This window comes from Lissotriton helveticus, chromosome 2_1, assembly GCF_964261635.1.
Source record: "Lissotriton helveticus chromosome 2_1, aLisHel1.1, whole genome shotgun sequence".
NCBI classification, from domain to species: Eukaryota; Metazoa; Chordata; class Amphibia; order Caudata; family Salamandridae; genus Lissotriton; species Lissotriton helveticus.
Window position 1 is genome coordinate 2,010,611,188 of NC_136059.1, and position 13,827 is coordinate 2,010,625,014.

A 13,827-nucleotide genomic window follows, 5' to 3' on the forward strand; every position below is an offset into this window, starting at 1 on the left:
TTATATGTGAATCTGATCTAATTTTATGAGCATATTTTAATATTTTATTGAAGACACTACACATAACCTGTTTTTGAAGGTGTGTTTAATTTAAAATTAAACAGTTTACATTTTTACTTTTCATTTATTGTAAATTTTAATAATAAATGTTTATAGTTCCATAGGCTCAAGCACGTCAGCTTCCCACCCTATGTCATACAATTCTGACAAATCGGCATCCTCATCATATTCTTCATCATCCTCAGGATTTAAATCATCCAAGGGATCTACTTCCACTGACGTTTCAATTACAAGTTCAATGATGAGGTCGAGATCAACTGATTGCTGATTGTCACTCATGTTGATGTTGTCGTTATCTTTAAAGAAAGAGAACAACAATGAGATGTTGCAGAGTAAGAGACAAATCTCAGAGATTATAATAGTAAATTTGTTTAACAAGAGTAACATTTTGCAGCTATTATTTAGCCATGTCCAGCGATGCTGAGGAGGTGAGGCCTATGTCCAAGTTTTCAGTGAACAGGACTCATCTCTTCTTAACCTTGGATAAGCCTCACCGACTCTGTGTCCCCTGCTCTTACTTAAATGTACAGGGGCAGATTTATGCTAAGTGGCGCATCCCCACGGATGCACCAGTTAATGTGCACCGCTGCTCTGCCACCCATAGTGTGCCGCATTTACAATGTGGAGCACCATTGAGCAAAAACAGCACAGATGCGTCACGCATCTGTGCCGCAAAAGCAGCACATTGCAGGAATCACGTCATAAGCGCGACATGTCTACTGCAATGCACAGGAGGAAGCCTCACATTGCATGGTGCATCACTTCTTATGCCTGTTTCAAACAGGCGTAAGGATTTGATTCAACAATGCTATAAAGCTGACTCAGTGAAATCTTCTAAATTTCACTGTGTTAGTTTTACAGGGCTTTCATGCAAATTAATGCATATCTTGCAACAAAACACTTATATGAAAACTGACGCAGGTTTCATTTCGCACAGGACTTTACAGCATGACACATCTGCCTTGATGCATCGAGTTGTAAATATGTCGCCACATAGCAAATGTTTTGCACCGCCGCTGCGTCACAAAAGTGACGCACAGTGACGCAAAAGAGACATACACCTATCATAAATCTGTCCCTAACATTTTAAATGATTGATTCAAGATTACGATAAAGTGTGGCCTATCCAGAGGTTTGTTTGAGGTGAGGCCTATTCAGAGTTGCAGATGAAATTTACGCTTGTTGAAGAGTACAGAGGAGATAATACATGTGAAGGCCTACCAATGAAGTAAGTCATATCCACTTCACTCTTGAACAAAGGCCAGACCTTTTCTGTGTCCATGGACAGACCTAAACTTCATCTGCACAATGTCATTCGTAAACTTAGGAAACACAGGTGATGTAATTGAAAAATGTGGAGTTTCTTTTCCTCATTTCACAATCACATCACCTGTGTTTCCTTTGCTTAGGTATCTCATAGTGCAGATGGACTCTAGCATATCAAAGAGTACACATAAGTTGAGCAGTGTATTCAACAAATTTGACATTTACAGAAGATTCAGCTTCTTATCTTGTTGGAGATGAAATGAGGCCTGTCTTGCAACATGGTGCATCTTTTGCATCACTCCTGCATCGGTTTCATGTGGCACGGGACTTTACAGCATGACACATCTGCCTAGATGCATCAAGTTGTAAATATTTCACCACATAGCAAATCTTTTGCATCGCCGCTGCGTCACAAAAGTGACGCACAGTGACGCAAAAGAGACATACACCTATCATAAATCTGTCCCTAACATTTTAAATGATTGATTCAGGATGACGATAAGGTGTGACCTATCAAGAGGTTTGTTTAAGGTGAGGCCTACTCAGGGTTGCAGATGAAATTTACGCTTGTTGAAGAGTACAGAGGAGATAATACATGTGAAAGCCTACCAATGAAGTAAGTCATGTGCACTTCACTCTTGAACAAAGGCCAGACCTCTTCTGTGTCCGTGGACAGACCTAAACCTCATCTGCACAATGTCATTCGTAAACACAGGTGATGTAATTGAAAAATGTGGAGTTTCTTTTCCTCATTTCACAATCACATCACCTGTGTTTCCTTTGCTTAGGTATCTCATAGTGCAGATGGAGTCTAGCATACCAAAGAGTACACATAAGTTGAGCAGTGAATACAACAATTTTGACATTTAGAGAAGATTCAGCTTCTTATCTTGTTGGAGATGAAATGAGTCCTGTCTTGCAACATGGTGCATCTTTTGCATCACTGCTGCATCGGTTTCATGTGGCACGGGACTTTACAGCATGACACATCTGCCTAGATGCATCAAGTTGTAAATATGTCACCAAATAGCAAATCTTTTGCACCGCCGCTACGTCACAAAAGTGACGCACAGCAACGCAAAAGAGACACACACCTATCATAAATCTGTCCCTGACATTTTAAATGATTGATTCAGGATGACGATAAGGTGAGGCCTATCCAGAGGTTTGTTTGAGGTGAGGCCTACTCAGGGTTGCAGATGAGATTTACACTTGTTGAAGAGTACAGAGGAGATAATATATGTAAAGGCCTACCAATGAAGTAAGTCATGTCCACTTCACTCTTGAACAAAGGCCAGACCTCTTCTGTGTCCATGGACAGACCTAAACCTCATCTGCACAATGTCATTCGTAAACTTAGGAAACACAGGTGATGTAATTGAAAAATGTGGAGTTTCTTTTCCTCATTTCACAATCACATCACCTGTGTTTCCTTTGCTTAAGTATCTCATACTGCAGATGGACTCTAGCATATGAAAGAGTACACATAAGCTGAGCAGTGTATACAACAATTTTGACATTTACATAAGATTCAGCTTCTTATCTTGTTGGAGATGAAATGAGGCCTGTCTTGCAACATGGTGCATCTTTTCCATCACTGCTGCATCGGTTTCATGTGGCACGGGACTTTACAACATGACACATCTGCCTAGATGCATCAATTTTTAAATATGTCGCCACATAGCAAATCTTTTGCACCGCCGCTGCGTCACAAAAGTGACGCACAGTGACGCAAAAGAGTCATACACCTATCATAAATCTGTCCCTAACATGTTAAATGATTGATTCAGGATGACATTAAGGTGTGGCCTATCCAGAGGTTTGTTTAAGGTAAGGCCTACTCAGGGTTGCAGATGAAATTTACGCTTGTTGAAGAGTATAGAGTATATAATACATGTGAAGACCTACCAATGAAGTAAGTCATGTCCACTTCACTCTTGAACAAAGGCCAGACCTCTTCTGTGTCCGTGCACAGACCTAAACCTCATCTGCACAATGTCATTCATAAACTTAGGAAACACAGGTGATGTAATTGAAAAATGTGGAGTTTCTTTTCCTCATTTCACAATCACATCACCTGTGTTTCCTTTGCTTAGGTATCTCATAGTGCAGATGGACTCTAGCATATCAAAGAGTACACATAAGTTGAGCAGTGAATACAACAATTTTGACATTTAGAGAAGATTCAGCTTCTTATCTTGTTGGAGATGAAATGAGGCCTGTCTTGCAACATGGTGCATCTTTTGCATCACTGCTGCATCAGTTTCATGTGGCACGGGACTTTACAGCATGACACATCTGCCTAGATGCATCAAGTTGTAAATATGTCACCACATAGCAAATCTTTTGCACCGTCGCTGCGTCACAAAAGTGACGCACAGTGACGCAAAAGAGGCATACACCTATCATAAATATGTCCCTAATATTTTAAATGATTGATTCAGGATGACGATAAGGTGTGCCCTATCCAGAGGTTTGTTTGAGGTGAGGCCTACTCAGGGTTGCAGATGAAATTTACGCTTGTTGAAGACTATAGAGGAGATAATACATGTGAAGGCCTACCAATGAAGTAAGTCATGTCCACTTCACTCTTGAACAAAGGCCAGACCTCTTCTGTGTCCGTGGACAGACCTAAACCTCATCTGCACAATGTCATTCGTAAACTTAGGAAACACAGGTGATGTAATTGAAAAATGTGGAGTTCCTTTTCCTCATTTCACAATCACATCACCTATGTTTCCTTTGCTTAGGTATCTCACAGTGCAGATGGAGTCTAGCATATCAAAGACTACGCAGAAGGTTAGAACTGTATGGAACATGGCTATGTAAGTCAAATAATCAAAATCTAAATTTGCCAAGCACACATGGGGGCGTATTTACAAGGACCTTGCACCACAGGGAAAGGTCTTAAATTAAAATGGGAAAAATAACATCAGAGAGACTCAAAGGCCTTATAAATATGCCCCAAGCAACCAATGAACCTCTAGCATTACATATCAAGAAACCAAATTGATTTCAAAAATCGTTTTTAAACACATCAACTAAATCAATTAGATACCTACATTCAAGGGGAAATGACTTAAAATGGCCCAAGACACATGAAAGCGTTTTTTTTAAGGCCCTTGCAACATTTTTGGTTCACTTTTAACATGGCTATGTTAGTCAAAGAATTAAAATCTAAATTTGCCAAGCACAGATGGGGGCATATTTACAAGTACCTTGCACCACAGGGAAAGGTCTTAAATTAAAATGGGAAAAATTACATCAAAGGAAGTCAAAAGCCTTGAAAATATGCCCCAAGCAACCTATGAAACTCTAGCAGTACATATCAAGAAACCTAATTGATTTTTAAAAACGTTTTTAAACACATCTTGTAAAACAATTATATTCATACATTCATGGGGAAGTGAGTTAAAATACCCTAAGACACATGAAAGCATTTTTGTAAGACCCTTGCACTTTTTTTGCATCACTTTTAACATGGCTATGTAACACAAAGAAACAAAATCTATTTGTAAAACACTTGACACAAAGCAACATTTTAAATACACAACTTTCTTCATAATTTTCTCCCTAAACCATACTATTCTCTACCTAAATTAAATGAATCTTTTCTCACCTTAGCAAATACTTTATGAGTTTCAAAACAGTCTCAGAAACACACCAAATTGTCTTTAGCAGAGCAAAAGGTATGCACTCCAGAGTCTGCAGCTATGAAAAGCACAGAAATGCTGTAACTCATCACACATATCTCTCATGTCACCCAATCAAAACTCTTCCCTCACTTTTTTCAAATCAACACCCTTCCCCCCTCTGGCCTTTCTGCCTTTTTTGCATAGCAACCACCTCCTGAAAGACCTCTCATGTTTGCAAGTTCACACAACAATGTTTCAATTGAACTCTGAACTCTCAGTGCACCTGCGTATCCAGTGCAATCTTTCATTAAATGATTTTTTCTTGACCATTCAAATTACACCTTTCAAACAACACATCCATGCACCCTAACTTTCTGTTTTCAGCAATCAAAATCCACCAATCACTGCTACTGCTTCCTTAACACAGAAACTCCACAGTTTTTTTCATTTTAAACTCTTATTTTTTCAACTCCCATTTCATTGCCACACTTCATCTGACTGCAGCAGAACCTCCTCTCACCATGTTTTCTGTCTGGATTGTTGGACATAGTTACATCTACAGGGCTCAAAGGTATGCTGAGAACAGAAATTTACCTAACCTCAATTTACAAGATGTGGAAATTAAGTGGTTTGGCCACAGACGATTAAAATGTCACCAATTGATACCATTGGTGAAAACCTTTATGCATTTGCCTAAACCTGACCTGTTATTTGTGCACTGTGGAGGAAATGACTTGGGCACTTTGACTGGTGTAGGTCTGGAAATGCTTTTAAAGGACACCTTTGAGCAATTGATGGCACTTTTTCCTCAAACTGCCTTGGTATATTCAAATATATGCCAAAGACAGAAATGGAGGTGGTCGAACCAATTTTGTCCACAAATTGAGAAGTCGAGGAAGCATGTAAACAAATCTGTTTCAGCTTACATGAGAGACCATGGAATGGGCTCCATGTACAACAATAACTTGCGTTACTACATGCAAGATATCTACAGAGGAGATGGAGTTCACTTCTCAGATGAGGGCAACAGAGTTTTCATTTTGAATTTATGACTGTGCATTGGTACCTACTTATAAGTACCTAAATGTACCATAAACCCAAAAGCTCTTCTCAGAGCTACCCTACATCTGATCACTCACAATTATTATTTTACTCTAACTTTTTTCACAAATTTTCAACAAAGTACGCTCCCCGGAGCGCTACCCGGTACGCGAACCGGAAGCTAACCACGCGAAATTTAAAAAAAAAATGTTTTTTTCCCACATATATGGGCCTCCTCAGCCACCCTCAGAAAACCTAGGGGGTCAAGATACGTCTACCGTGCCCCCTTCTACCCATTCTGAACATTATTTGCCCTCCATCTTGTATCTTAATTCGACCGAAACACAAAATGGTGGACTCCCGTAACGCTGCCGGTTCGCGTACCGGGGCGTTCACCGGGAAGCGCTCCATCAAAAAAGGTGGGAAAGTAATTTACAGAAGAAACCCTGGAGACACTTTCACCAAATTTAGATTAGCTCATACTACATACCAATCCCTACCATTTTCACAAATTTGGTTGGAATTCCATTTAGCCATTTAGCCTGTAGACCTCTCTAAATACCCTGAGGTAAATTACTTCACAAAACACATCTGAAGTGTTGGAATTGACAACCAATTAAAATGTTACTTTCATTTTCTATTTTTTTTTACCTGACATTTGATTGGTTATGTACCTGAATATATGTAAAGGAAGAGAAGGAAACACAGCCATTTTGACTACTACTTCCTGGTGTACATTTCAATCGGATTTTCACTAATAACTTCAACTTCTTTTTAAAGGTAAGTTGTTATTTTAAAAACTGAAGTATATTGTGCACTTTAAGTTAATATGGTAAACTTTTTCTGATAGTTATATACTATCCCTCTGTAGTAGTTATAGATTTAGATAGACTTCTCTGTTATAGTTATGGATGGACTTAGGCTTCTCTTGTATAATTATGAATTTACTTACGTTAAATCACAAACACTTTTTTATATTCCTACTTCCACTCTGATACTATACACTGCCCAAAGATAAATTCACTGTTAAAAACTGCCTATCTAAAATTAAACCCAACAGTGCCCTATCTCTACTAATATATATTTTTTTATGCAAATTTCAGACAAAATGGAAGGCGAACAGAAAGTTTCATTTGAAATTGTCCCTGCAGAGACCAACCAAGAAATCATTGATTCAAATGACATTGAATTTATGGATGAAACTTGGGACCAAGAACTACTGCAATGTGTGCAATCAGTAGATGTCCTCCTTAAAAATGAGGACATTTTACACACTCAAACATTACAAGCTATGTTCAATGAAAATAACGACATTTCAGACAGTGAAATATTAGACATTTTATTACATTTTGAAACACAATCACAATAATAAATAATTGCTTAAAAAATAAAGAAATAAAAAAAAATCAACAAAACAAACAATCAATTAACATACAATATTTGAAAAGTCTATCATTCTTTTTTCCTTATACTACGCTCCCCAGAGCGCTTCCCGGTGCTAATTTCTCAAAATCCACTGGATCACATATATTGAGACCTAGCAAAGGCACATCGGGCTACCAGTCCCTACAATTTTGCCAAGTTTCGTGCAAATCCATTCAGCCGTTCGGGCTAAAAGTGAGGCCAACCGCCCTATGGAAATTAACATGGGAAAAACACGTTTTGGGACCCCCCTTTTTTCTCAGCCCCCCCTTGACAAACCCCCCCCAAATTTTCAGTATCTGCTCAGAAACAAAATGTTCCATTTTCCTGAAAGTTTCAGCCAATTCCGTCCACAAACGCCAAAGTTATTAGACATAGAATTTTCAAAAATCCCATAGAGAAAAAATCCTAACTATATATACCTACTGGCGACCGCCAGTAGGTAATATCTATATATCTATATATATATATAGATATATATATATATACGGGAATAAGGTATTCTGTGACTCCCCTCACTCACGTCTCAGCAATATCGTCGAGGGACACAGAAAGGCAACACTCACGTCAGCGAATCCACGATATGTAGTAGTTTCAGAGCATCTTTTTATTTTATTATATTTCCATTATTTTCACTTTTCAAATGTGCAAAGTGCAAAGTTTGTGAATATAGAGACAAACAAACAATGAATTTTTTTCACAGAAAAAACAAACAAAAAAAACAAACGTTAGATGGACGTTATAGTTTGGGTCAGATTTTACTCATACAAAATTAGAGAAATTCAGCCACGCCCCACAATGCACTGCTTATGACCTTGTATATTATCTCACTCATGAAATGGTCAGTGATATCACTGATGACATCACTGATGGCATCTCAAATGACATAACTGATGACATCATTGATGACAACATCCAGTGACTGAGACTGTCTTTAAAAAGTTTATGAGTGTTAAATATATAAACCAAGGTGTATTGGTGAATCAGTGGGTGTGTGAGTGACTGTATGGATGACTGAGTGGGTGCATGACTAACTGTATAAGTGAGTGATTAGTTGTCTCATGAATGTATCGGTGAGTGCCTGGTTGTGTGAATGTGTGTATCTGTCTGTCAGTTGATGTCTAAGCGGGTGTATGAGTGTGTTAGTGGGTATGTGAATGCTGTCTGGGTAATTGATTGGTTGTCTGACTATATGGTTTTCTGGGTGTCTGTGTGTGTGTGGGTGAGGAGGTCTGTGACTGCCTGTATGGATGAGTGAGTGGCTGAGTCAGTGGTTGTATGGGATAATGGGATAGTGAGTACATATGTGAGAAGATGAATGGGTGAGGGAGTGTCTGTAGTGATTGCGTGCTTGAGTCAGTATGGGTGAGTAACTGGGTATAGAAAGAGGCTGGAGAAGTGAAGAAAGAGGTACTTGAGGTACAGAAAGAGGCAAGAGAGGTACAGAAAGAGGTTTGAGAAGTGCAGAAAGAGGCAAGCGAAGTGCAGAAAGAGGCAAGTGAGGTACAGAAAGAGGCATGTGAGGTGCAGAAAGAGGCAAGAGAGATACAGCAATAGGCAAATGAAGTGCAGAAACAGGCAAGAGAATGCACAAAGAGGCAAGAGAGGAGTAGAAAGAGGTAAGAGAGGTGTTGAATGAAGCGAGAGAGGTACAGAAAGAGGCAAGTGAGATGCAGAAAGAAGCGAGAGAGGTGCAGAAAGAAGCAAGAGGGATGCATAAAGAGGCAAGAGATCTGCAGAAAAAACAACAGAGGTGCTGAAAGAGGTGAGTAGGGTGCAGAAAGGGGCAAGAGAAGTGCAGAATGAAGACAGTGACGTGCAGAAAGAGGAAGAAAGGAGCAGAAATAAGCAAGAGAAATTCAGAAAGAGGCAAGAGAGGCACAGAAGGAAGAGAGGTTGTGCACATTTAGTCCCAGTTTAACACATTTTGCAATAAGTAACACATGACCATTCCAGCTTTGCAATGGGCCTTCCACCAGGCTGTAACACATGAGTCTGCATTTCTGGAAAATTTGAGCTGTTTGAGTTAGATACTTGGCTTTTTTTGTTCAAATCTGTGGATTAGGCAGCAGATGATGGAACATTTGGCAAATGCGTAAAATGTTTAATTAAGTGAAAATTGGTGCAGCTGAACAGTCACATAATTCCAGTGGCCCTGCTCATACCTCCGACTAGGTCCAGAAGTGCTCCTCAGTGGTTCCTTTTTTTTGTGTCTCATTTAGTTTATAGTGTAGCTTCTATGGAAATGAGGAAGACTAAACCTGAGGTTACCACTCCACAACACAGACTACAATACCACATAATTACTCTCCAAAACACATACTCCCACTCCACGTAATTCCTGTACACTAAATACCACATACTTTCTATTCACATAATTTCACTACACACAACATACCTCCACTCTACACCCAAAAATATTAATAAAAAACATTTACATTTACAACGCCAATAACTCTAACTCTTGCAAATGTGAAACCTATTACATTGCAAATGCTTCTTTAACTAGTAGTCACGTTTGCATAGTGGTGGAGAAGAGGTGCTGGGCCCCTGACCAGCGCTCAGGAATTCTGCTGCATCGGACTTCCAGGAGGAACCAGGAGGGCTTCTTGGCCCTCAAATTCCCTCAGGAGTAAAGTGGACTTCATTCCCCATCCCGTAGTTTGCCAAGTGGCGCGTTTGCATAGTGGTGGAGAAAGGGGACGTTGCACCTGAATACGTTTTAGCAATCCCACTGTGTCGGACTTACTGACAAGAGGGGTAGTTGGTCCCCAAGGACATCCTTGGGAGCCAACTACCCCTCCTATTACCTCCAGTAAGTCCCACACAGCAGGATTGCTAAGTTCTCATAGCAGGCCACACACCCTTTGCCCGCCACTCTGCAAACGTGCTCCCTGGCACGCTCTTGGGTGGGGATTGAAGTCACCTTTGCTGCTGGGGGTCCTTTGGGGCCAACCAGCTTAATTCTTACCTCCTGTGAGCCTTACACAGTGGGATTGCTGAGAGGTGGACACTGGCCACATCCCCTTTCTCCACCACTCTGTTAACGCGCCTCCTGCCATGCTCTTTGTTGGGGGATGAAGTCCCCTTGCCTCATGAGGATCCCTGAGGTCCAACTAGACCACCAGATACCTTCAGTAAGCCCCACACAGCTGGATTGTTGAGAGTGGTCCAAGGCCATGGCCCCTTATTATACCACTCTGCAAATGCGCCACCTGGTACACTGCTGCTCGGGCATGAAATCCACTTGTGTCCTGAGGTCCTCGGGACCTCATTGATCCACCAGCAGTGTACCAAGAGGCACAATTGCAGAGTGGTGTAAAAAGGGGCTTAGCCTCAGACCACCTCTCAGTAATGCCACTGAATGGGCCTTACTGGAGGTACCTGGTGGGCTAGTTGGCCCCTAAGGAAGCTTAAGATGTGAGAGGACTCAATCTCCCATCCCCAAAACACGCCAAGAGGTGTGTTTGCACAGTGGTACAGGGAGGGGGCGGGCCCTCCATCGAGATATCGGCTTTTCTTTACTTTTAATATTTTTAGAAGGGGCGCTGTGTGGCCCCCCTTTTCTTGATCTTTTTTGGGCCCTGGGGACCCCATCCCCCAGGCCCTTAGCCATTTTTTTACATAAAAAAAATAAGGGGACGGTGCAGCATAGCCCCCCCTTCCCTGGATCAACTATAACGTGTGTCAAACCTATGTTTTTTTGTGTGAATTTCTAAAGGTTTTTTAAATGCTAATTCCTAACTATAACGTGTGTTAAACCTATGGTTTTTTTCAGTGAATTTCAAAGGTTTTTAAAAATGCTATTTTCTGTATCTTTTTTTAATTTTGTATATATTTATTTTTCAACAAACTGCCCTTGTATATTGTAATACATTGACTGTATCCTATAATATGCAAGGCACAGGTAGTTTTTATGATTTGTAGGAAGTTGAATTGTATAGTCTACATCTTCAATCAAAATATAAACAGTCAAATTTGTCAATTATTTAAAAAAAAAAAATGTTTCCAACGTGCGCGCACCATTGCCGCGAGGGTGCGAGCACCGTGCGCACCTCGCGTTTTTTTAAAAATGTTTTCAGGGACCCCCTGAGAAGGCCTAGGGGGTCAGGGAGACTCTACCCTGCCCCGTTTTCACGTTCTCCACTTTTGTTTTTCACTCTTCTGAAACTATAAATAATGGCGGCTGAAGGGTGCGCGTACCTCGCGATTTAAAAAAAAATGTTTTTGCCCTTCAGGGTCCGTAAGGAACCCTCTGAAAAGGCCCAGGGGGTCAGGGGGACTCTACCCTGCCCCCTTTTCACGTTTTCCACTTTTGTTTTTCACTCTCTTCTGCTTCGGACACAAAATGGCGGCTGAAGGGTGCGCGGACCATGCGCGCACCTCGCATTTATTATTATTATTTTTTTATTGGTTTTTTGCCCTTTGGGGTCCTTCAGGGCACCCCTGAGAAGGCCTGGGGGTCAGGGAGTCTCTACCATACCCCCTTTTCACGTTCTCCACTTTTGTTTTTCACTCTCTTGTGCCTCGAGGGTACGGGCACCGCGCGCACCCGCGGTTTAAAAAAAAAAAAAATTCTATTGGCCTACGGGGTCCTTCAGGGACCCCCTAAGAAAGCCTAGGGACGTCTAACAGCAAATCAGAATTCCACTCGCGCACACCCAATGGGCGCACCGTGCGCGCAAGGTGCGTGCTTATAGATATATACATTTTTTCAAATTCAATTTTCTCAACAACTACTGGAGGGATGTACACCATTTAAACAAGAGGGTGATCTGCGAACCAGATTTTACCATTTTGCCAAATTTCTTGTAATTCCGTTCAGCCATTCGGGCTGTAGCCGTGTCTAATCGTCCTATGGAAAATAACATGGGGAAAACATGGAAGGAGCAGAGCGGAGCCGGCTATCTTCTTTGAGAAATTCACAAAGATTCATCAACCGGCGCCAAAGTTATTCCCAATAGAATGTTGCGAATTTCCTATGGAAACTAGGTCCTCACTATAACTACCTACTGGCGACCGCCAGTAGGTAATATATATATTATATATATATATATATATATATATATATATATATATATTGACTGACAACCCCATAGGTTTCACACACGTTAAAGTTAGGAATTAGCATTTAAAAAACCATAGAAATTCACTGAAAAAACCATAGGTTTCACACATGTTATAGTTAGCTGGACATTTCACTCATACAAAACCATTGAAATTCCCCCGTTATAGTTAGTTCAGCTAACGTCCAAGCGTATTCGTAGCGTATGCGAGAGTACGCGCTGAGAATGATTACCAGTACAAACTATGATGCGATTACTTTCTCACTGTCAAATCAGAGCACAGGGCGCGCCACGAGATTGGTTACACGTGGTCACTCATTGGAGATCTGATTAGTGGCCCTTCCTCTGCGCGCATTAAAACCCCGCCCATGTTTCTCTCTGTTGTTAATTATTGGTCCACACACTCACACTTGTACACGCCCGCCCACACTTTCCTAGATATCACCACGTAGCTTTCTTGTTATTACTAAGCCTGGAAACCAATACATTAGCCAATAGGAGGTCCCCCAGGGCCGTTATTCTTCTAGACCAGGAAAACACCACCAATGATGGCCCTGGAATTAGTTTGGTCAGCCCCCGCGGTTCCCATATAAATCGGATACTAACGTAAGCACGCTCTCTTTTGCCTGCGTTTCGGTGACAGATAGACTCTCATTGTCATTGATTGTACTACAAATTGTTTGCTCGAGAGCAGAAGGACTCATGACACTCGACGTGGTGTCACTGCTGCTGCCGTCCAGTGAGGCCACCAAAGCCGCAGTGTCGGCCTCGCCCGCACCCACTCACCCAGGCCCAGCCTAAGCCCCAGCCTTTGAAGACAAGGCAAGAGAGAACAGAATCAAAGGTAGGAGAAGCCGTTAGCATCACCCTCCGCTGTAAATTGTACCTGCATCATAGTATTTTTTTTTTTACTGTCAAGTGACCCTCCAAGCTCTGTTTTCCTTTAGTTTTATGTTTATTGCTACCTCACATGGCCTTCCCAGGCCACTATTCTTATTGATCATATATCGTTTATCATAAGTAACCCGTTCATTGCGACCGTTCTTTCGGCGCAGTGTGAGGGTTCTGAACAGTGGGCTAGGCCCTGTCGGACGTTGATCGTTTGCAGCACCAGCCAGGTACAGCTCCGAACGTTCAGCGTCCGACGGCACCATCAATGGTTAAATAAATTCTGCGTGCATGAATTTCTGTGTCATATTTTTTAATTGTGCCTCGAGTTTTAGCCTGTATTGGTCCAATTTATGCATTTATATTGGTATTTTTTTACTACGTCACGTGCCCCTGCCGGCCGTTTTGCTTTACTTTCCTGCGGCACATGCTCTCTGCTTCATCGTATT